The following is a 24,956-nucleotide window of genomic DNA, read 5'->3' on the forward strand; positions in this document are numbered from 1 at the left end:
TTATGGGATTTACAGTTGGTGGGAGAGACAGACACCAACTGAGGGAACACACAGATAAATGCACCGGTTACGAGTTGTAGGAAGGATTATGAGGAAAATAAAAGGGCTGAGATAGGACATTAGACAGTGTTCTGCCAAGTGGCAGCTGTTAAGCTCTGACCAGCTCTCTGCCCTTGCCCATTTCTTCCCTCACAGTTATGACTTCTTACCTTCCTCTGTGACCATTGGCTCTGTGTTGAGCCAGCTGCCAGGCAGCCTCCCTGGCTGTAGGCAGGAAGGATTTGAGAGCTCTGGGGCAATCCTCTGGGACTCTGACTCCAGGTTAGTTCTCAACCTTGAGCCCCAGACCTATTTCTGTGTCAGAGATTCTATCCTTAAAAAAAAAAATCCTGTAAGTTTTTAATGGAGATGTAATTTACATACAGTGAAATACACAGATCTTTACTTTTGTCTATTTTTGCTTCATGTGTTTACAAGCTCTGCTATTAGATGCATACACATTTGGGATTGTTCTATCTTCTTGATTATTTGACTCTCCTCATGTGAAAATTCCCTCCTTTCCTCTAGTTGTATTCCTTGTCTTGAATCTACTTCATCTGATATTAGTACACTGTTTCTTTCAATTCATGCATCTTTTCACTTTAAACTTATCTGTGTTTTTATTTGTTTTATTTTAAAAGTTTTTCCAGATTCATCAAATTGTAATATTTTGCAGAATCTGCCTACCCCTCTCTAGCTATATCCATTTTGGGGGATGATTTGGGAGTAGATTACATACATTCTTCATCCCTTTGATGTTTCAGCATGCATTTCATAAGAACAAGAATATCCTCTTATGACACCCCAAAAGGGTTAGCAATTAGAAATTTTAACACTAATACAATATTTTAATCTAATATACAGTCATTACTTTAATTGTCCCAGATCTTAAAAAAAATTCTTTTTTGGTGTATTGTTGAGTTACAAAGTGTTACTTTCGGCTTGCTATAAGGCAAAGTGGATCTGTTATACATACACATATATCCACTCTTTTTTAGATTCTTTTCCTATGTAGGCCATTACACAGAACTTGGCAGAGTTCCCTGTGTTGTACTGTAGGTACTTCTTAGTTATCTATTCATCTATCTATCTATATATAGTTAACATATATAAAAATAGATGTCAAAAATATAACAAAATTTCTATATATAGTTAACTAAACTCTCTCTCTATATAAAACTAAACTACATATATATCAATTTTATTTATGTAGTTGTGCGTATATGTTAATCTCAATTTCCCAATTTATCCCTCTTCTTTTTGTGTTCTTATATAAAGTGTGTGTCTTATTATAAAAGGATATAAGTTGGTCTTGCTTTTTTATTGTCAGACAATTTCTTTTAGTTGAAGTGTTTAGTTCATTTACATTTAATATAATTATTGATTTGGTTGGATTGCAAGTACCATTTTTCTATTTGATATATGTTTTTCCACTATGTGTTTTAAAAATTATCTTTCTTCCTTTTCAGCTTCCTTTGGGTTCTTGAGAATTTTTAGTATCCTATTTTTACCTCATCTACTAGTTTTTTAAAAAAATCTACAGTTCTTGTTAAAGGATTGTTCTAGGAATTGCAGTATAAGAATGCAAGGATCTTACAAAAGTAGATTTTAATTTCCATCTTCTTTTGTTCTATTTTTGACATTTATTTTTATTTTTCAGTTCAGTTCAGTTCAGTTTCTCAGTCATGTCCGACGCTGTGCGACCCCATGAATTGCAGCATGCCAGGCCTTCCTGTCCATCACCAACTCCGGGAGTTTACTCAAACTCATATCCATCGAGTTGGTGATGCCATCCAGCCATCTCATCCTCTGTCGTCCCCTTCTCCTCTTGCCCCCAATCCCTCCCAGCATCAGAGTCTTTTCCAATGAGTCAACTCTTCGCATGAAGTGGCCAAAGTATTGGAGCTTCAGCTTTAGCATCAGTCCTTCCAATGAACACCCAGGACTGATCTCCCTTAGAATGGACTGGTTGGATCTCCTTGCAGTCCAAGGGACTCTCAAGAGTCTTCTCCAACACCACAGTTCAAAAGCATCAATTCTTTGGCGCTCAGCTTTCTTCACAGTCCAACTCTCACATCCATACATGACCACAGGAAAAACCATAGCCTTGACTAGATGGACCTTTGTTGGCAAAGTAATGTCTCTGCTTTTTAATATGCTGTCTGCTTTTTAATATGCTGTCTAGGTTGGTCATAACTTTCCTTTCAAGGAGTAAGCATCTTTTCATGGCTGCAATCACCATCTGCAGCGATTTTGGAGCCCCCCAAAATAAAGTCAGCCACTGTTTCCACTGTTTCCCCATTTATTTCCCATTAAGTGATGGGACCAGATGTCATGATCTTTGTTTTCTGAATGTTGAGCATTAAGCCAACTTTTTCACTCTCCTCTTTCACTTTCATCAAGAGGCTTTTTAGTTCTTCTTCACTTTCTGCCATAAGGGTGGTGTCAATCTGCATATCTGAGGTTATTGATATTTCTCCCGGAAATCTTGATTCATTGACTATGCCAAAGCCTTTGACTGTGTGGATCACAATAAACTGTGGAAAATTCTGAAAGAAATGGGAATACCAGACCACCTGACCTGCCTCTTGAGAAATCTATATGCAGGTCAGGAAGCAACAGTTAGAACTGGACATGGAACAACAGACTGGTTCCAAATAGGAAAAGGAGTACGTCAAGGCTGTATATTGTCACCCTGCTTATTTAACTTATATGCAGAGTACATCATGAGAAACTCGAGGCTGGAAGAAGCACAAGCTGGAATCAAGATTTTTATTTTTACATATGTTAATTCCCACAGTATAGTATTGTTCATTTTTGGTCTAAATAGTCATTTTTCTTTAAAGAGATTAAGAATTGAGAAAAGTTTTTAACACTGACTTTTATTTATTACTATTTCTGGTTCCCCTTATTCCTTGATGGGGATCTTAGTTTTCATCTGGTGCTATTTCTCTTTAGCCTGAAGAACTTCCTTTAGCATTTCTTATAGTGCAGATCTGCTAGTGATGAATTCTCCCAGCTTTGGCTTATTTACAAATGTCTCTATTTCATCTTAATTCTTGAAAAAATTTTTTCTGAATACAGACTTTTAGGATGATGGATTATTTTTCTTCTAGCATTTTAAGTTCTCCTTGCCTTCCAGCTTGTATTGTGTCTAGTGGTAAATCTAATGGTGATAAGTCATATTTTTATCTTCATTCTCCTATCTGTAGGCATTTTTGTGAGAAGGGAGCTGCTTTTCTTTTTCTCTTTGTTTTTCAGAAATTTTGTTTTGCGCCTTGATGGTGTTCTTATTGGTGTATGTTTATATTGCTTGGAGTTTGTTGAACTTCTTGGATTTGTGGGCAGACATATTCATGACATTTGAAACATTTTCAGTGTTTTCAAAAATTAATATACTTTTTAGAGTAATTTTAGGTTCACAGTGAACTTGAGCAGAAAGTGCAGAATTTCCACATATCCCCTCCCATCATACACACACAGTCTCCTCCGCCATCAGCATTCTGCATCAGTGTGGTTTATTATAATTAATGACCAACACTAACACTCTCTGACATAAATCGCAGCAAGATCTTTTTTGACCCACCTCCTAGAGTAATGAAAATAAAAACAAAAATAAACAAATGGGACCTAATTAAACTCAAAAGTTTTTGCACAGCAAAGGAAATCATAAACAAAATGAAAAAAAAAAAACCCACAGAATGGGAGAAAATATTTGCAAACAAAGCAACTGACACGGGATTAATCTCCAAAATAGACAAACAGCTCATGTAGCTCAATAACCAAAAAGCAAACAACCCAATCAAAATATGGGCTGAAATCCTCAATAACCATTTCTCTAGAGAAGACACACTGATGGCCAAAACACATGAGAAGATGCTCAGCATCACTAATTATTAGAGAAATACAAGTCAAAACTACAATGAGGAATCACCTCACACTGGTCAGAATGGCTACCGTCAAAAAACATATACAAACAATAAATGCTGGAGAGGATGTGGAGAAAAGGTAACCTCCCCCTACACACTGTTGGTGGGAATGTAAACTGGTAAAGTCACTATGGAGAACAGTACAGAGGTTCCTTAAAAAAACTAAAAATAGAGCTAGTGTATGATCCAGCAAATCCATTCCTGGGCATATACTCAGAGAAAACCATAAATTAAGAAGATTGCTATATTTGTTTATTTGTTGTTTGGTTGCTAAGTCGCATCTGACTTTTTGTGACCCCATGGACTGTAGCACTCCAGGCTCCCGTGTCTTCCACTGTCTCCTGGAGTTTTCTCAAATTAATGTCCATTGAGTCAGTGATGCTATCTAACCATCTCTTCCTCTGCCACTCCCTTCTCCTTTTGCCTTCAATCTTTCCCAGCATCAAGGTCCTTTCCAATGAGTCAGTTCTTTATATCAGGTGACTGAATTATTGGAGCTTCAGCTTCAGCATCAGTCCTTCCAATGAATATTCAGGACTGATTTCCTTTAGGATGGACTGGTTGGATCTCCTTGCAGTCCAAGGGACTCTCCAGAGTCTTCTCCAGCACCACAGTTCAAAAGCATCAATTTTTTGGCACTCAGCCTTCTTTGTGGTCCAGCTGTCACATCCATACATGACTACTGGAAAAACCATAGCTTTGACTATACGGATCTTTGTCGGCAAATTGATATCTCTGCTTTTTAATATGCTGTCTAGATTTGTCATAGCTTTCCTTTCAAGGAGCAAGTGTCTTTTAATTTCTTGGCTGCAGTCACCATCTGCAGTGATTTTGGAGCCCCCCAAAATAAAGTCTGACACTGTTTCCCCATCTATTTCCCATGAAGTGATGGGACCAGATGCCATGATCTTAGTTTTTTTTTTAATGTTGAGTTTCAAGCCAAATTTTTTCGCTCTCCACTTTCACCCTCATCAAGAAGCTCTTTAGCTCCTCTTCACTTTCTGTCATTAGAGTGATATCATTTGCATATCTGAGGTTGTTGATATTTCTCCCGGCAATCTTGATTCCAACTTGTGATTCATCTAGCCTGGTATTTTGTGTGATGTACTCCGCATATAAGTTAACTAAGCAGGGTGACAATACATAGCCTTGTCATGCTCCTTTCCCAGTTTTTAACCAAAAGATGCACACACCCCAATGTTCACTGCAGCACTGTTTACAACAGCCAGGACATGGAAGCAACCTAAATGTCCATTGACAGATTAGTGGATAAAGAAGATGTGGCACATATATACAAAGGAACATTAACATATAACATATAACAAAGGAATATTAACATATAGCAAAGGAACATTACTCAGCTGTAAAATAGAATGGAATAATGCCATCTGCAACAATATAGATGAACCAAGAGATTCTCAAATGGAGTGAAGTCAGACAAATATTGTTTTGTATTTCTTATATGTGAAATCTAAAAAAACGGTACAAATGAACTTATTTACAAACCAGAAATAGAATTACAGATGGAAAAAACAGTCATGTGGTTACCAGGGGAGAAATGGGGGAGGGATAAATTGGGAGGGACATATGCACACAACGATATATAAAATACGTAACTAATAAGGACCTACTGTATAACACAGTACTCTGTAATGACCTATATGGAAAAGAATCTTAAAAAGTTTGGATATATGTATGTAGATAACTGATTCACTTTGCTGTATAGCAGAAAGTAGCACAACATTGTAAATCAACTATATTTCTATTAAAAAATTGTTTTAAAATGATGATCATTGACATAGTTTTATCAACCAAAGTCCGTGGTTCATATTACAGTTCACTGTTGGGTGTTATATATTCTCAGTGAAAGTGAAAGTGTCAGTCACTTAGTCGGGTTCAACTCTTTGTGACCCCATGGACTGTAGCCCGCCAGGCTCCTCTGGCCATGGAATTCTCCTGGCAAGAATACTGGAGTGGGTTGCTATTCCCTTCTCAGGGGATTCTTCCCAACCCAGGGATGGAAACTGGGTCACCTGCATTGCATTTTTGACAAATGGGTATGATATGTATTCACCACTACAGTATTAAATAGGGTAGTTTCACTGCTCTAAGAGTCCTCTGTACTCCTTCCCTCCCCTTAATTCCTGGAATCCACTAACCTTTTTACTGTCTCCATAGTTTTGCCTTCTCCAAAATGTCATATACTAGGTCAGCTCAGTTCAGTTCAGTTGCTCAGTCGTGTCTGACTCTTTGCGACTCCATGAATCGCAGCACGCCAGGCCTCCCTGTCCATCACCAACTCCCGGAGTTCACTCAGACTCACGTCCATCAAGTCAGTGATGCCATCCAGCCATCTCATCCTCTGTCGTCCCCTTTTCCTCCTGCCCACAATCCCTCCCAGCATCAGAGTCTTTTCTGATGAGTCAACTCTTCGAAATAATACAATATATAGGCTTTGCCTTCTTTCACTTAGTAATATGTTTTTAAAGGTTCTTACATGTCTTTACACTGCTTGCTAACTTGTTATTTTAATTACTGAATATTTCATTGTTTGGGTGTATCACGTTATGTTTATTCATTCACCAATTGAAGGACATCTTGTTTGCCTTCTAACGTGGGCAATTATTAATAAAGTCAATGTACACATTCATGTACAAGTTTTGGGGGGGTGTAAATATAAGTTTTCAACTCATTGGAGTAAATACCAAGAAATGTGATTGCTGGGTCATATGGTACAGCTATCTTTAGTTTTGAAAGTGACTGCCAAACTGTCTTCTAAAGTATCTTACCATTTTGTATTTTTACCAACAATGAGTAAGAGTTCATGTTGCTTCACAGACTTACCAGTATTTGGTGGTGTCGCTGTTTTGGATTTGGCCATTCTCTGTAGGTATATAGTGATATATCACTGTTGTTTTAATTTGCAATTTCCTATATAAAGTTCAACACCTCTTCATATGCTTATTTATCATCTGTATATCATCTTTGGTGATAATTCTGTTCAGATATTTTGCACATTAAAAATTTTTTTTTCTTATTGTTGAGTTTTAAGAGTTTTTGGCATTTTTTTTAAATCAGATATATCTTTTGTAATATTTTCTCCCAGTCTGAGGTTTGTCTTTTCATTCTTGACAGTAATTATAAAACAATTTTTTTTTTCAACTCCAGTCTCTCTTTTCTTTCTTGGGCTTCAATTCCATCTATGTGACACTTTTTGGTATTGTTCTACTTCCAGTTTTCCATTTTTTTTCTGTGTACTTCAGTTTTCATGTCAAGTACTGTGTTTTCAAATTCACTTATCTTTAAAAAACTTTTTCTAAACTATTGTTTAATTCCAGTTAATTTTTATTTCCAGATGGTGCATTTTTAAGTTTTATTATTTTTATTTGGTTCCTTTGATAGTTTCTACTTTCTATTGAGATTTCCCATTGGTTTATTCACTACATGGTACTCTTCTTTAAATCCTTAAACTTATTTATAAAGGCTGTTTTAAAGTCCTTTACTGTTAATTCCAGTACCTGTGTCATCTCTAGGTCTATTTCTACTGGTAAAATCTCTCATGGTTATGGGTTGTATTTTCCTGCATAAAAAGTGTATATTGGACATTATGGATGCTGTAGTGTTGCAGTCTAGATTTTTGTTGTCTTCTTTTAAAGAACATTGTGTTTTTGTTTTGGGAGGCAGCTAATGCACTGGTAAATCAGCTTGGTTCTGCCATTTCTTGGTTTTAGGTTTTGATAGAGTGAGTGTAAACTAGTCCTTAAGGTCTGGTCTTCCTTCAGTCTCTGCTGAATGTCTGTGGTGTTTGGTAAGCTCTCTCCACCCTGGCTGGTGATCTTCCAGCTCCGTGAGACCGCCAGAATCTCTGTTGGCATAGCTCCCACTATGCCAGGAGCTGTTCCCTGTCAGGTAGCATAAATTCTCACTCTGTATGTACCCAGCTTTGTAACCAAAGACTCAATAATGCCCTTATGCAGATTCTGGTACTGTTTTGTGCCCCTTCCAACTCTCCTGTAACCTGCCCCACAGATTCCAGCTGCCCAAACTCCTTCAAACATCATCTCTTATTTCCTCCACCCAGTAGGACTCTGCTCTCTCTCTGGGGGCCACTCTCTGTGCTGAGGTCTGGAGGGTGCCCACTGGCAGGAAGTTGGGATTGAGCTTTGGAATCAAACATCAAGCTCCCGTGCTTTCCTTTCTCAAGGATCATAACCAGTTAGGAGTTACAATGCTGCAGACATAAAAGCCAGAGAAAACCATGAAGTTTTATTGCAACTCCATTTCCCTTATCCTTCCTCCACCCTAGGCTTTCCTGGGGCCATTTTCTTGCAGGTGGGGATGAAAGAGCGGAGCAGGAGGCCAATGGGGAAAAGAAGCCTGGAGAAGGAAATTGGGGTATCACCTGCTATATTTTGTTTACCTCGTCCCAGTGGAGCCCCAAAGAAGGAGGCAGCTGTGTGTTATTGAGCTCGTTGGAGAGGCAGGGAGGGAGGAGGGTGCTGGGAAGTGCAATTAGCCAACGGTTTGAGACTGATGAAGTGGATAATGAGAGGTGCTAGGACAGATTTTTGTGCTAAAAAAAGGAGACAGGGGAGAAACTGTTGCTCAGGCCTGATCTGTCAGGAGCTGACTCCCTGCCAAGAGGACAAGGACCAGAAGATTCAAAGGCTGGGCCAACACCTCCTTCCCAGGCAGCCTTTCTCGGCTCTCTTATCATCCCCCTTCTCATCATTAACATCTACTGAGGTCATATGGGCCCGGTCTTATGCCAAACAACTCTCATGCTTTACCTCATTCAATGTCTAAAGCAACCTTATGAAGTCGATCTTATTATAACCCATTCTATAGATGAGCAAACTGAGATGCAAAGAGGCGAAGCACCTTTCATAAGTCACATTGTTAGTAAACAGTGAAGCTGAGTCTCTTCTGTGGTCTGACACCAGAACCTGATGGGTGCAGTCTTGGTCTCATAGTGCAGGTATGTTTGACTCCACTGACTGTCCTCGAAAGAGAAGGGACACGTCTGCCTAGCACCTGCTATGTATGAGGCTCTGTGTTACATTTTGAATCAAGCAGGTTACATTTCTTCCATTTTGTTTTTCAATTATTTCTAATAACACCCAATGAAGAAGATACTATTTTTACTCTAATTTTACAGAGGAGGAAACTGAGTACATATTAGAAAAATAAAATATCTTGTCCCCAAAACCAAATCTAGCAAGCTATGGATCAGTATTAAGATATATTAAACTCCTAGCCAACAATTATATATTGAACACTTACTGAGTACCAGACTTTAATCTAGGTATTAGAACAATAAATAAAACAGACAAAAATCCTGCCCTCATGGAGTACATTCTAGTGGGGGCAGAGAGGGAGCATCGGTAGACAGTAAACAAACCAGGTGGAGGTAAGTGATATAGAGTAAACCAAGGCAGGGAAGGAGAGGAGGGAGGGTTTGGTGTGGAGGATATAATGTTGCATAAAATGTCAGGAAGGATGTGCTGAGAATATGACTTTTATGCAAAAGTCTGAGGAAACAGAGGAATCCAGCCCTTGGATATGTTACGGGAGAGTATTCTAGGCTAAGTTAGGAACAGCAAGTGCAAAGATCGGGAGGCACTGAGTCTCCTAATGCTATGGACAGTCTTCATGAAAGTGACTGTGTGAAGGGTGTCTTCTGGGGCTGTGTAGCGAGGGGGCCTGGAGTGGGGGATAAGAGAAGTGTGGCAGGAGCAGCGGTAGATGGGAGAGGAGGGACCAAGAGGCAGAGGGGTAACTGCAGCTGAGTGTGTGGGGCTCTTTACCCGTCATAGGGGCAGAAAGTCTCCTCTGATGGGAACAGAGAAGGGGGTTGAGAGATGATCCCTGGAGTGACCATCAGTCACTTTGATAGCCTCCAATTTGCCCCTGAGTTTTGCCTCCCCTTGTGTCCTGCCACCCCAATGCCTCCTGCCCCCTGGTTGAGTGATCCCACTTTAAATGCCAAAATGTCCACCATCTCTCTCCCTTTGCCCAGGTGAGAACCTGGCACTGTGCAAAGAACTCACCCAATATGTGTGAGAGAAGAGGGGAGCTTGACTGTGTGCAGGCACCTGCCTCTGGGCCTGGGAAGGGGCCAGAGAAGCCCCCCCCTCTGAGTGGCTTAAGGCTTGAGTGAGGTGATGCCCACTTGGGGCAGAGAAGGGAGGTCATCCTCTCACGTTACACAAGGGCTGGCCCTGTGACACACAGCACGTGCATGCTAAGTCACTTCAGCTGTGTCTGACTCTTTGCGACCCTGTGGACTGTAGTCCGCTAGGCTCTTTTGTCCATGGGATTCTCCAGGCAAGAATACTGGAGTGGGTTGCCATTCCCTCCTCCAGGGGATCTTCCCAACCCAGGGATCGAACCTGGGTTTCCTGCATTGCTATCTGAGCCACCAGGGAAGCCCAAGAATACTGGAGTGGGTAGCCTATCCCTTCTCCAGGTGATTTTCCTGACCCAGGAATTGAACTGGGGTCTCCTACATTGTAGGCAGATTCTTTACCAGCTGAGCTACCAGGGAAGCCCCTCAAATCGTCTATACAGTTTATCTAGGCCAGAGATTGGCATGTTTTTTCTGATAAAGGGCCAAATAGTAAATATTTCAGGCTTTTTATGCCTTTTGGTCTCTGTTGCAGCTACTCAGCTCTGCCGTTGTAGCATGAAATCAACCATAGACAATATATATTATAAATGAATAGGTGTGGCCGCGTTCCAATACAACTTCATTTACTAAACAGGTGATGGTCTGGATTTGGCCAATGGGCCATAATTTGCCAGCCCTTAATCTATATCAATCCCTTCACTTTTCAAAAAGAGGAGGAAGCCCAGAGTCAACAGGTCACCCATCCCATGGTGGCCACATCACTCAGGGACTGAGGACAGACAGGCAGGCAGGAAGCCTGATTCTCCAGCTTCTTCCCTGAATTATTCTCTTCTTGTTCCACGTGAGTTAGCTTTCTCTCCCCTGTTGGTTTGTCAGTTGTACATATGCTAGTTACTCATTAAATATTCATTTGATTGGCTTCATATAACAATACATCTTTGGCAACACATATAACAATACATTTCTTGGAAGCTTCTGCGTCGATCCTTTGGAGAGAGCTGTGAGATCAGAGAAAGGGACCATGAGTTGGTTCAAAGTTCCCAGGTGATGAGCTTGCCTGGTGGTCCAGTGGTTAAGAATCTGCCGGCAAAAGCAGGGGACATGGGTTTGGTTCCCAGTCCAAGAAGATACCACATGCTGTGGGGCAACTGAGCCCCTGAGCCACAACTACTGAGCCCGTGGGCTGTGACTACTGAAGCCCACGTGCCTAGACCCTGTGCTCCGGAACCAGAGAAGCCGCTGCAATGAGAAGTGCGTACCTCACAACAAAGAGTGACCCCCACTTGCTGCAACTAGAGAAGGCCCTACGCAGCAGTGAAGACCCAGTGCAGCCAAAAATGAATTAAATAAATACCAAAACCAAAACAAACACCGCCCTAAAACCTTAAACAAAGCAAAACAAAAACAGGGTCTCCAGGTGAGTCCAGAGTTCCTTATTCCCGGCCCTGGAGGATGTTGTCAGCATAAGGACAGCCTTGATGCCCCAGTGAGGCAAGGCCCTGCAACCGTGAAATTCTGCCTTTGGTTTCTCCAAGAAAACAATCCTTTAAAAAGAATCTCGTCTATTAATGTGATTATTAATCTGGAAAAAACCCCACTTCTCAATAAAATGAATCTATGACAAGACAGATGTAATAAACCTGGTTAGGATTTATGATGTGCCCAGGCAGCGTTTTGCAAAAGATAATGTTCCTCTGTAATGTTGATTTGCCGGATGAGAACCATGTAATTTATTCTGTCAATGTACATAAGAAATGTTATCTGTGTGCAGAATGACTGATGGCCTCATGAAAGCTGGCAGGGAAACAAATAAAACAATTTGGGCCTTAAAAATATAATCACCTAATGATCGTGTCCTGGCACTTGTGACAGGGAGAGCAGGATTGGGAACGTGGCTGCCATGAATTCACCTTCTGGAGTTGAGGCCACTTTCCTTTGAGCTTGGCACCAGAGGGCAGCAGGGAGCCCTGAGAAGCTCTCTTGGCAGTCCAGGTTCCTCCCTCTGGGCCTTTGCCCAGATTGTTCCCGCTTTCCAGCTGTTCATCCACGTGTCCTTCAAGGCCTGGCTTAGAGGGTCTCTCCTCTATGGTGAGCTTCAGCGCTCGGGGCTCTGCTAACACACACTCTGGCAACAACAGGGATTTTCCTTTCATGGGACTCTTGCAGTCACCCTCTGGGCCTCTTTTAGGCCACTCAGCATTTGCTCTCTTGGAATTCAGTGATTGATGTCATCTCCTCTTTGAGACTGAAGCCTGTCTTGATTTAGCATCCTCATTGGCAGGATCATTTTGCAAGTGCTCACAAGAGTTTGCTGGGTAAATTAATATTCAGAGGTAGAGCTATCATATGTTGAATGGTTTGAGTGTGTCAGGGACTTTACAACATGGTTACACTATGGAACCCGCCTAAGAGGTGGGAGCCATCATTGTATGCAATGGGAACTGGGGCTCAGAGGACTTCTGACATGTCCAAGGTCATATACATCTAGCAGACGATTCAGGTTCCAAACCCAGACTGCAGCGTCTACTGTGATTGGATATGAACTCCTACACCATTGACCCTCTCTGTACTGACCACCCCCTTTTTGAGACTCTTTCCTCCTTTGGTTTCCATACACTGTATCAACCTGGTTTTCCTGCCACTGTTCTGACAGCACTCTAGGGGATAGCTTCTTTGCAGCTCCCTGGAGCATTGGTTGAAAAGTCCAGGGGTGGGGCCAGCAAAGGTTATGGAAAAGGAACAACAGAGATGTGTCTGAGTCAAGGCCACAGGAAGGCCTAGGTCAGGAGGACACAAGGTTCTGACCTGGACAACGTGCAGCTTTGAGGAGAGGCTAGAGGGTAGCCCTGGGGACTGGGCCAGGCCTCTCACTAGGTCAGGGCCAGGTGGGAAGTACCTGGGCATCAAGGGGCAGTCCTGAGGAGGATGCGATGTCAGCTGTGGGGCAGGGAAGGCTACATCCCCGGCCTAAAGGTCTTGAAGCAGAGCTTGGATCTGGAGGGCAGTTTCGACAGGCAGGCTCAGTGGCACCAAGGCTGGGCCATTAGGCCTTGAGTCTGGGGAATGTGATTGGATCATTCGGGGCAACGGTGAGAAACAGTATTCATCCAACATGATTTGAATGAAGAAATTCTAATGAATGGATTGCTCATAGAGGTATGGGCAGAACGAAAGGAATCTACAAGGGGCCACCCAGAGAGGCACACAGCAGAGAGTTTGTACTACCCTTACAGTCAAAGAGACAAAAGAAGGAGGCTTCTCTGCTGGCTCGGAAGGTAAAGAATCTGCCTGCAAGGCAGGAAAGTTGGGTACAGTCCCTGGGTCAGGAAGATCCCCTGGAGAAGGGAAAGGCTACCCACTCTAGTATTCTTGTCTGGAGAGTTCCATGGACAGAGTAGCCTGGTGGGCTACAGTCCATGGGGTCGCAAAGAGGTGGACACGACTGAGCAACTAACATACATACAAAGTTACTGGGGTCCAGAGAGAGTTGGAGCTGGTGGTGGTGGGTCATAGCTGTTGAGAGCTGTTAGTCACAGAGGAATGTCGCTACTGCCAGAGACATGGCACCAAAGCAGGAATGAGTGGAGAAGAGGTGACTCAACCTCTTTCTCCTCCTAGCCTGCAGTGACTCCCATTGCTTGAATTCGGCATCAAGGTCAGATTCCTAGGTCACGGAGCAGGTTAGAAAAGGAGGTAGAGTTGATCTGGCCAGCACAGTGACTCATTGTTGACTCTTCCCCACTGGGAACCGAGGGTGCTTACGGTGCAAAACTGACTCATGTTCTGGCTGGTCTACAGGTAGAACCATGAGAAGATGTAGGTTTGGGATCTGGGGAGGCACTGGAAGGAAGGGAGAGGAGGAAGATTGGCAGTCCCCCAGGGAGATGGAGGTCTCCCTACTTGGCCCCTTTGTCTTTGTCTTGCTTGAATTTCAAGCAAGGATTGAGCATGGAGTTTGGGCTGAGATGGGCTGAGACCATGACTCTAGACTCAGTTTTACTAAGGATAGAATGGGAGCATTAGATCAAAGCAGCAATTCTCAAATGGTGTTCCAAGGAACTCCAGAGCTTAGTGGAGATGTCTCAGGGATCAGTGAGTATGTGAAGGGGAAGGCTAAGAGAGTTGGCTAAAGGAACCCCTAACCAATGCTAATCCTGCTAGTTGACTAAAACAGAAAATCTTTCTTGCATTTGACTTTAGTAGAACAGCTTAAATGAGCTGGATTTGAAGCATTTCATCCTGGATCTGGCTAATGCCTGGGAAAGAGGTGAGGTCATTATAAAAGCTTTTGGTAAGCCCAGAATGTGGTCCATGATGTAAGGGGCAAAATATTGGAAGGCAGTTAAGGTGAGTCCCAGGCATGACCTAGAAGATGCTATAAACCAAATTGGAGAGCCAGCAGGGAGGGAGAGGATATTCAAGGGTCATTTTGAAAATGAAAAAGTGAAAGTGAAAGTTGCTCAGTCGTGTCTGACTCTTTGCAACCCCATAGACTATACAGTCCATGGAATTCTCCAGGCCAGAATACTGAAGTAGGTAGCCTTTCCCTTCTCCAGGGGATCTTCCCGACCCAGGGATCGAACCCAGGTCTCCCACATTGCAGATGGATTCTTTATCAGTTGAGCCACAGTCATTCTATGGGGAGAGAGTATAGAAATGTGTCCAGTGAAGTGTATTACTCTGAGAATCTCCTGGCTGAACCCTAAGTTTGCTTGTCATATGTGGTTGTTTCTTCAGGTACAGATATAAATGTCTCCAAGGTGGGTGGAGAGTGACAGTTCTAATTAAATTCTTTGATGCATAGAGATGCTGACTCTCAGGGAGGTCGCCTGACAGCCAGCAGAGTTTCCCAGGCCTTCTTAGTGCTCTTCCTGGTCCTGAATAAGGCCCTGTTCAAATTTTCCCCTGTGGCTTAAATCCCTGCTCTTCGTGTTTGAGTCCTGAGCAGCCTAACTCAGCAACTGTGGCTTTTGCCAACCCGGTTCTGACTTCCACTTCTTGGGTTTTCTCTTTTTGTCTATTTTGTAAATGTCCCTGTGTCAGTATCCCACAGGGCTGACATCTTCCCTGGGGTTCTGCACTGAGCAACACTCACCCAGTTTAAGAGATCCCACCTTTGACTTTAGGTCTCAAGCCTCCTCTCCATCTCCCCCTGCAAGTCTTCCCTACTTATCCTGCCAAGACCCATATAGTTCTAAGCACAAGCTCCCAGTCACAACCACAAGGGATCTGCTTTTTGCTGCAATGTGCATGGAAAGAACAAATTGAAGAAGTGTTAACAAGCAACTTTGCATGTACGAGTTAGTTTAATTTGTTTGTGGCTTACAATGATAACACTGGGCTAACACTTCTGGATCAATTACAATGTGCCAAATACTGTGCTAGGCTCTTCACACACACCATTTCAGCCCTCTGAGATTGTGCTTTTACTATCTTCAATTACACAAATGAAGAAACTGAGGCTCAAAGAGGAAGTGCCTTGCCCCAGATCACACAGCTAAGAAGTGATGGAGCCTGGGAGGTCCTATTAGAGTCTGTGTGCTGAACAACTCTGCTAGTTATTGTTTGGGTTTGGAGAGAGAAATGAACAAACCCTTCAAACCTTCCAGAGGGCCCTTTTCAGCCACAAATTGAGCAAATGATACAAAACTGCGACAAGCAACACAGAAAGACTGATCAATAAAGCACCATCTCCAAGAAGCAGAGCAATTAGGTGAGGAAATGGAATAGCTTTCCTGTCTGTAAAATAATGGGCTCATATTAATTTTAAAATATTTTCACTTCATTGTCTAGAAGAAATTCAACTTTGATTCCTTCTACTTGGATCACTCCTCCTTGTCCCCTTGCATGGCTGGGCTTTTTTCATCCTTCAGGTCTCAGTTTGAATGCCCCTCCTCAAAGGAGCCTTCTATGATTCTCCAAACATAAAGTAGGTCAACCTCAAGGTTCAGTGCTGGCCCTTTGCTCCATCATAGCAATTCTTTGCATGGTCATCATGTACAATTATGTGTATGTTTGTGTGTGTGAAATTGTTCTATCTCCTCTAATAGGCTCTAACTTGGTGAGGCTAGGGACTATACTTGGTACATTCACCCTGTAGACCCTGCACCCAGCAATATATCATTTATGCAGCAGGTACCTAGCTAGCATTTGTTCAAAAGATAGATGAATAAGTGTGGAATATTCTTATTTGCAAGAGTTCAGAAATCTATTTTTATGTTCTCTGATCTTATTTAGTAACAAATCACTTAAAAGCAGTTTGATATCCATTGCAATATGTAAACTGGGAAATCATGTAAATACGGTTATCACTTTCTGGTTGTCAATGATGCCCTTGTATTCCTGGAAGGGGGAGAAACAGTAAGAGAAAGAGCAATGCACAGGGAGTTGGGGGATCTGGGGATGGGCCTTGGATTTACTGTTACTAGCTGTGTGACCTTGGGCATGACCTTTTCCCTTTCTGGTCCTGAGCTTCCTCAGCTGTAAAATGAGCTTGGACTGGCAACTCTCTAAGGATTCTTTCAGCTGGAAAAGTTTAAACTCTGAAAATTACATAAATTGAACTTGCGTATGGCTGAAATGATTGGATTGGGGGCATCAAAGCATGTTTTGGGCAATGCTAGAGCTGAAATGGCATTTTATTGGGGTCCAGTCTCAACCTAAAGTCCGGGTGACTTCTTGTGCAGTCTCCCAGTCACTCTCTGCATGGTGCTGGGAGCCATGGGGGAGAGCAGAGCTACCCCCCTTCCTTTCTGATGGGGGTCATCCTTTGTCTGCCCCATCCCCAGAAGTCCTGCAAAGCCTGGGAAGAAAGGAGCTGCAAAAAAAGAATAATAATTTCCCCCTTTTAATCCTCCACTGCCATTTTCTCATCCTCAGACCACAGAGCATCCAACTGCTACTCAGCGGCAGGGCTGGAACAAGAATCAGAGAAGATGCGACTGAGTTTCCAGGCTTTGTGGCCGAGGAGCCTGGAGGTGCCTGCGGGTCACGGGGTCTGCCTGGACCAGTGCGGCAGTGCCTATTAATCGGTACTTAAGTGGATTCATCAGTGTGGAGCGGCAGCGGCAGCAGCTGCTGAGCTCAGCCTGGGCCCAAAGAGCCGGGAGCTGGGTTAATAACACCTTATTTAGCAGAAAATTCCACTCCACTGGAGCGTGTTTCAGAGGAGTTTGATTTGAATGAGGATTGATGTCAATCCTGCAAGGCAAAGGCGCCTGAAGCCGCTGCCGCAGCCACCGCGTGTAAAACAAGCCTTTTGTGGTGACCGAGGGGCGCATGCAGGGCACTGCAGCGCTCCACGCACCTCCACCCCCACCCAGGCCAGGCAGCCACACGCTTGTCCATCCCAGGCGGGTAGGATGGACAGTCCTCAGAGGACCAGTCAGTGGAAACCCTGTTGCACTGGGGATTCCTGGGCTTTGGAGCCAATAGACCAGGGTTCAAATTTGGAACTGCCAGTTCTTAGCTGGGTGATCTTCGGCAACTTGTGTAACCTCTCATAGTCTTGCTAGACTCATGCCTACCACAGAGATATTGATACCCACCTTGAAGAGTTGATGTGAGGATTCAGGAGCGAGGGTGCCATGGGTTAGAGAGCTAATACATTTCCTGCCAAGGAGGTTGCCCTAAGCCCACTAGTGACCCCATCTGACTCCTGTCCCAGGATGAGGTGGGGATGTCAGGGGTGGGAGAAGGAGTATGGGTTGGGTCCAGTAGGGAGTTTGGGAGGGGCTCTTATGGTTTCACTGTGACTAGCCTCTAAGGCTTTTCTCCAGCCCCTGGTGAAGAATCAGACCTTGTCTGCCCTCAGTGCCAAAGGGGCTGGCAGGGCCTGGTGGCTCCAGGTCCAAGGCTATCCCCTGGGATCCGGGTTAGAGACAGTATGATCGGGTGGCTGGTCTCTGTAAATCTGTCTCATGAAGGATGATAAGAAATAAAATATCTTTTTTTCCTTCAGTTTTAAAATCCTCTGCTCAGGGTGCTCAGGGTGCTCAGGGCCGGTGCACTGGGATGACCCTGAGGGATGGGATGGGGAGGGAGGTGGGAGGGAGGGTTCAGGATGTGGGACACATGTACACCCATGGCTGATTCATGTCAATGTATGGCAAAACCCACTACAATATTGTGAAGTAATTAGCCTCCAATTAAAATAAATAAATTAAAAAGAAAATAAAATCCTCTTCTACTGTGGTGATTCTCAACTTGCATACTTGCATATGCTGTGTGCTGTTAGAGAAAGGCCTTGAGGGTGAATCCAGAGGCCTTGGATCCTCCCCTCTCATTGGCCTTCAGGACCGCACCAAAGATGGAAAGCTATGATCTCTAACAGCTGCAACATTTCCAGATTTTGAATCTGAGCAGGGAAGACGTTCTGCATGACTGTCTTCACAGGCCTGGCCAGAGCCACCGTCCCTTCTTCAAGGCAGGAATCAAGAGCCAAGGCCACAGGATTTGCAGCTGCAGAGGGCCCTGAGAACGGGCTTCATTGTGTCTCTGCTGAAGGACTTGGTGAGAGCCTCTGAATGGGGTCTGGAGCAGTTTTCATGTTTATTTTTAAATCTCTTTGGGCTTGCTGTTCTTGGCGGTGCTGGTTTTAATTCTTCTCCTTCTTTGGCCCTTTCATACAGGAGCTGGATGACAAGGCATGGCACGATTGTGTTTGCCCAAGTGCAGATAAGATCAGTCTTGGCAGATCTGCTGAGCCCCGGCTCCTAAAGAGAAATGGAACATAATAAACAGGTACGGAGGGGAGTAAACAGGGAGGATTAAATCTGAACAAAGGCAGGAACATCTGGGACATACAAAGCTTATTCGGAGAATTGCCTGGGAGAGAAAGAAATGAAGAAGAAAGCAGCCCACTTCACTCTTACCTGACTCCCCTACTGGTCTTCAGGAGCACAATGCACCCGGGGCGGGGGCCTCTTGGGAAAAATCTGTGCTCCAAGAGGATCCCAGATGGCAAAACTCTGGTCAGCCCCCCACGTACTGCTGCAGCAGAGGCCAAGGAACACACAGGCCCCCAGCCCCTCATGTCAGCCCTCACTGTCTCCTCCCAAGAGTTACTTTGCTCTCCACTGGGGATTTCTGGAATCTCTTCTCTCAGAAAGCCTTTCTGGGCTGCCCAGAGATAAGCAATGCTCTTCATTGCATTGCATCTGGGATGATTCCCTCTGGGTCCGCTTGTCTGATAGAGTGTGAGTCTCATTTCAGCTCCTGATTGACTGATTAGACCAAGGGAAAGAAAAGAGTATTTTACATGAGTCTCTTGGACTGATCTCCTTCTCTGCAGCCACACTTGCCCTACTGCCCTGGGAATGGCAACCATCACTCATCCCCAGTTAGATTCGCTTAACCAGCCCCTTGCTGCCTGTCCCATCCCCTCAATTAATTCTCAGTGCTGAGGTCAGATAGATTTTAACAAAATGAAGATCCGACCATGTTAGGCCTCCAGTTAAAACTCTTGATGAGAGAAAAGCAGGCTCAGAATGGCAGAACAAGAACCTCCTTGAACATGCTCCTCCATAAAAGCAATAAGAACATGGGAAAATGCTCAAAATTAACATTTTCAGAACTCTGGAAGTTAAACAAAGACTTGCAACAATCCAGAGTGTTTATTCAAGAAAAATGATATTAATATAATCTCAACAAGAACAATGAGCTCTGCAGCATTTTAACTTGTCCTATTCCCATGCCTCTTTCTCCAGCTCTGCAGTAGCCTTGAGAACTAGCAGCATCAGAAGCACAGTAGCTGTGAAAGCCAGCAGCCTACTAGTCACTGGATGGGGAAATAGAAATTTGGAGATCCCAAAACCTCTATCCTCAGAGAACTGTCACGATTTGACTTGTACAGCAGTTCCCTGGAAAAGCCTTATTCACAGGACTTGCCTTTATTTGATCTGACTCAGAGCTTTTTCAGTGAGACCCTTTATCTGTAGAGTATTTGTCAAAAATAATAATAGGCAATTGTTTAACATCACACTTACCTGAGGTGGTGATGCCTGCTGGGCAAACAAGAACCTGGCCCAAACCTTAAATCTGGTGAATGAGATGTCCATAGGGAGCTTTGAGAAGCTCTGAGAAATTCCTGAGGATTTAGAAGGCTACATACACCTGTGCAGGGGTGTGTGTATCCCCAGGAATGACTGAAAAAAATCCCAGTCTCTTGCTTCTGGCAAATCTTGGGATTCTGAACAAGCAGGAATGAAGCATTCAGGCAGAGTTATAAATTGCCAGAGCCTTGAAGGTGTGCACCAATACACACATAGATCTCCTCAGAAAAAGATGGGAGAAATTTTATCAGGTGAAAGCATTTAGGAAATCTCCATTCAGTCATTAGATAATCAATAAACTAACTGAACAGAGACCTCAGTGGCTGCACATGACAAAGAACATAGACTACAGAACTAGGTCAGAAAAGGCACTAAATAAATGCTAACAGCAGCCTCAACAACAAGCATAATGGAAGCCCAGGGATGGAAGAGCATCTGATTTCCAGAGTTGCCACATCATATTATTCAAAATGTTTATTTTTCAACAACAACAAAAATAAGAGACACGAAAAGAAACAGGAAAGTATGGTCCATACACAGGAAAAAAAAGTCAAGAGAAATTCTTCCTGAGGAAGTCCAGATGTTGGATTTACTAGACAAAGTCTGTTAATAATCTTGCATTATAAAATGTTTAAAGAAGCTAAAGGAAAACACAAAGAATTAAATGAAAATCGGAGAACAATGTGCCACCAAATAGAGAATATCAATGAACAGATAGAAATTATTTTAAAAGACTCAGAAATTTTGGAGTTGAAAAGTGAAGTGTCTGAAATCAAAAATTCACTAGACAATCTCAGCAGTGTATTTGAACTGATAGAAAAAAAGATAAGGAAACGTGATGATAAGTTGAGAAACAGAAAAAAAAAGAATGAAAAAATGAACACAGCTTCAGAGACCATTGGACGCCATTGTTGTTGTTGTTCAGTCATTAAGTCGTGTCCGACTCTTTGCGACCCCATGGACTGCAGCACGCCAGGCCTCCCTGCCCCTCACCATCTCCTGGAGTTTGCCCAAGTTCATGTCCATTGAATTGGTTAAGCATACCTATATATATGCATAATGAGAGTGCCAGAAGGTGAAGAGAAAGAGAAAGGGGCAAAAAGAATGTTTAAATAAATTATGTCTTTCCAAGAAATAAAAGAGGAAGAAATACTTTCCAACTCATTCTGTAAGGCCAATATTATCCTAATACCAAAGACAGACAAAAACATTACAAGAAAACTACAGACCAAAATCCCTTGTAAACATGGACACAAAATCATCAACAAAGTACCAGCAAGATGAACCAAGGAATAAATAAAAGTGATTATACATCATGAATGAGAGGATTATCCCAGGAACGCAAAGTTGTTTTAATATCTGAAAATGAATCAATAAAGTACACCATATTAATAGAATTTTTAAAAAACCTAATGATCACCTTCAGAAAAAGTGTTTGACAACCCACATTTTCCTTTTAGATAAAAACACTCAATAAAAAAGGAGTAGAAGTGATGTGTAAAGTGTAAAGTGACCTCCTTTACAAGTGATGAAAGGCTGGTAAAATAATGATGAAAGACTGGTAACTTTCCCTCTAAGACTAGGAATGAGACAGGGAGGTCCACTCTCACTACTTTTATTTAACGTTGTAGTGGAGGTTTTAGCTAGGACAAATAGGCCAATCAAAGGAAGAGAAATGCATTCTGATTGGAAAGGAAGAAGTAAAACTGTCTCTCTTTGCAGATGATATTGAATATAGAAAATACTAAGAAATGCACACACACAAACTCTTAGAATGGTTCTTGCATGATTGCAGAACATAAGATCAATAAACAAAAATCATTTATATTTCTATACCTTATCAACAATCCAGAAATGAAACTAACAAAAATTCTAATGACATAAACATAAAATAACAATGACATAAAATGACAATAGCATAAAATACTAAAATACTTAGGAATAAGTTTAAAGTGTAAGACTTGTACATCAAAAACTACAATTGAAAACTATTAATAACAAAAAAGCAAACAGCTCTATTCAAAAGTGAGCAGAAGACCTAATAGACATTTTTCCCAAAGAATACACACAGATGGCCAATAGGCACATGAAAAGATGCTCATCGTTGCTAATTAGAGAAGTGCACATCAAAACTACAATGAGGTACCACCTTACACCAATCAGAATGGTCATCATTAAAAAGTCTACAATTAATAAACGCTGGAGAGGATGTGGAGAAAAGAGAACCCTTGTATACTACTGGTTGGAATGTAGGTTTGGTGCAGCCACTGTGGCTCATAAAGCTAAAAATACAATTACCATATGATCCAGCAACCCCACTCCTGGGCATATATCCAGACAAAACTGTAATTCAAAAAGATACATTCATCCCTTTGTTCATAGCAGCACTGTTCAAAATAGCCAAGATATGGAAACAGCCTAATGTCCATTGACAGATGAACAGTTAAAGAAGATGTGGTGCATATATACACTGGAATGCTACTCAGCCATAAGAATGAAATAACGTCATTTGCAGCAATATGGATGGATCTAGAGATTATCATAGTAAGGGATGTAAGTTAGAAATAGACAGCAGCAGAGATTGTCATAGTAAGGGATGTAAGTTGGAAATAGGAAGACAGACACCATATACTCTCACTTATATGTGGAATCTAAAATACGACACCAGTGAACCAGTGACGTTGCTCAGTTGTGTCTGAGTCTTTGAGATCCCATGGACTGTAGCCTGCCAGGCTCCTCCATCCATGGAATTTTCCAGGCAAGAGTACTGGAGTGGGTTGCCATTTCCTTCTCCAGGGGATCTTTCCAACCCGGGGATCAAACCCAGGCTCCCACATTGCAGGCAGACACTTAACCGTCTGAGCCACCAGGGAAGCCCCCAAAATGCAACACAAATGAACCTATCTATGAAGCAGAAACAAAATCACAGACATAGGGAACAGCCTGGTGGCAGCAAAGGAGAGCGGTGTGGGGAGGGGTGGAGTGAGGAGTTGGGATGAGCAGGCTAAGCTTTTATATACAGAATGGATAAACAACAACGACCCACTCTATAGCACAGAGACCTATATTCAATATCCTGTGATAAATCATAATGAAAAAGAATATTAAAAAGTATATCTTTATAAGTACAATTGAGTCACTTTGCTGTAAAGCAGAAATTGAAACAATATTGTGAATCAACTAAACTTCAATTAAAAAAATTAAGAAGTTAAAGAAGACCTAAGTAAATGGGAAGACATTCATGTTCATGATCGGAAGGCTTAATATTATTAAGAATGTAGTACTCCTCAAACTAATCTACAGATTAAATGTTATCCATATCAGAATCTAAGCTGAGCTCTTTGTAGAAATTGACAAAATTCTAAATTCTAAAATTTTGATTCTAATCTTCATATGGAATTACAAGGATTCATAGCAGCCAAAATTATCTTGAAAACCGGGAACAAAGTAAGAGTACTCACACTCCTTGATTTCAAAACTTGATACAAAGCAACAGTAATCAAGACAATGTGATACTGGCATAGAGATACTGATCAACTGAACAGAACTGAGTTCAGAAATAAATCCATGTATCAATGTCAGTGAATTTCAGGACAACACAATGGGAGAAAGAGTAGCCTCTCCAACAAACACTATTGCTGGCCACTAGACAGCCACACGCAGAAGAGTGCAGTCGGGTCCCTCTCTCAGTTATACACATCAAGGAACTAAAAATGAATCAAATACCCAAATATAAAAGCTAAAACTATAAAAATCTTAGACAAAAACACATGACCTTGGAATTGGCAACAAGCTCGGATTTGACACCAAAAGCTCAAGTGAAAAAACAAAACAAAAATTAAATAAATTGGATTTCATCAAAATTAAAGCTTTCATGCTTCAAAAGACACCAGACAGAAATGGAAAAGACAGCCTAATGAAACCAAATATATTTCAAGCATGTATCTGAAAAGGAACTTGTATCCAAAATATATAAAGAATTCTTACTGCTGTAATGAAAAGACAGGTTAATCAATTTTTTAAAATGGGTAAATAATTTGAATAGACTTATTTCCAAAGAAGACATGCAAATTGCCAATAAGCACATGAAAAGATACTCGATACTATTACTCATTAGGGATATGAGAATCAAAACTATGATGAGCTACTACCTTATACTCATTGGGATCACTAAAATAAAAAAGGAAGGCAATAACCACTATTGATAAAGATACGTGGAAATTATAACCCTGACATATTGTTAGTTGAATGTGGTGATGCAGTTGCTTTTTGAACAATTGGTAATTGCTCAAAAAGTTAAACAGAGTTACTATATGATTCAACAATTCCACTCCTAAACACATACCCAAGAGAAATGAAATCTTATATTTATACAAATAGTTGTACATGAAAGTTTATGTCAGCATTATTCATAATAGCCCCAAGGTGGAAACAGCACAAATGTCTAACAGATGATGAATAAACAAACAAAATATGGTATATCCATCCATGGAATATTATTTGGCCCTTAAAAGGGATGAAGTACTGATACATGCTGCAACATGAATGAACACTAAAAGTATTACACGAAATGAGAGAAGCCAGTTACAAAAGATCCATAATATATGACTCTATTCATATGAAATGTCCAGAATAGGCAAATCCATTGAGATAGAAAGTAGATCAGTGGTTGTCAGGGGCTGAGGGGAAGGAAAAATGGCTAGTGACTGCTAATGTATATGGAGTTTCTTTTGGGGGTGATTAAAATGTTCTAAAATTAGGTAGACGGTTATTCAACTCAGTGTATATACTAAAAGCCACTGAATT

The sequence above is a fragment of the Bos taurus genome, chromosome 3 (assembly GCF_002263795.3).
Source record: "Bos taurus isolate L1 Dominette 01449 registration number 42190680 breed Hereford chromosome 3, ARS-UCD2.0, whole genome shotgun sequence".
In the NCBI taxonomy this organism is placed as follows: Eukaryota; Metazoa; Chordata; class Mammalia; order Artiodactyla; family Bovidae; genus Bos; species Bos taurus.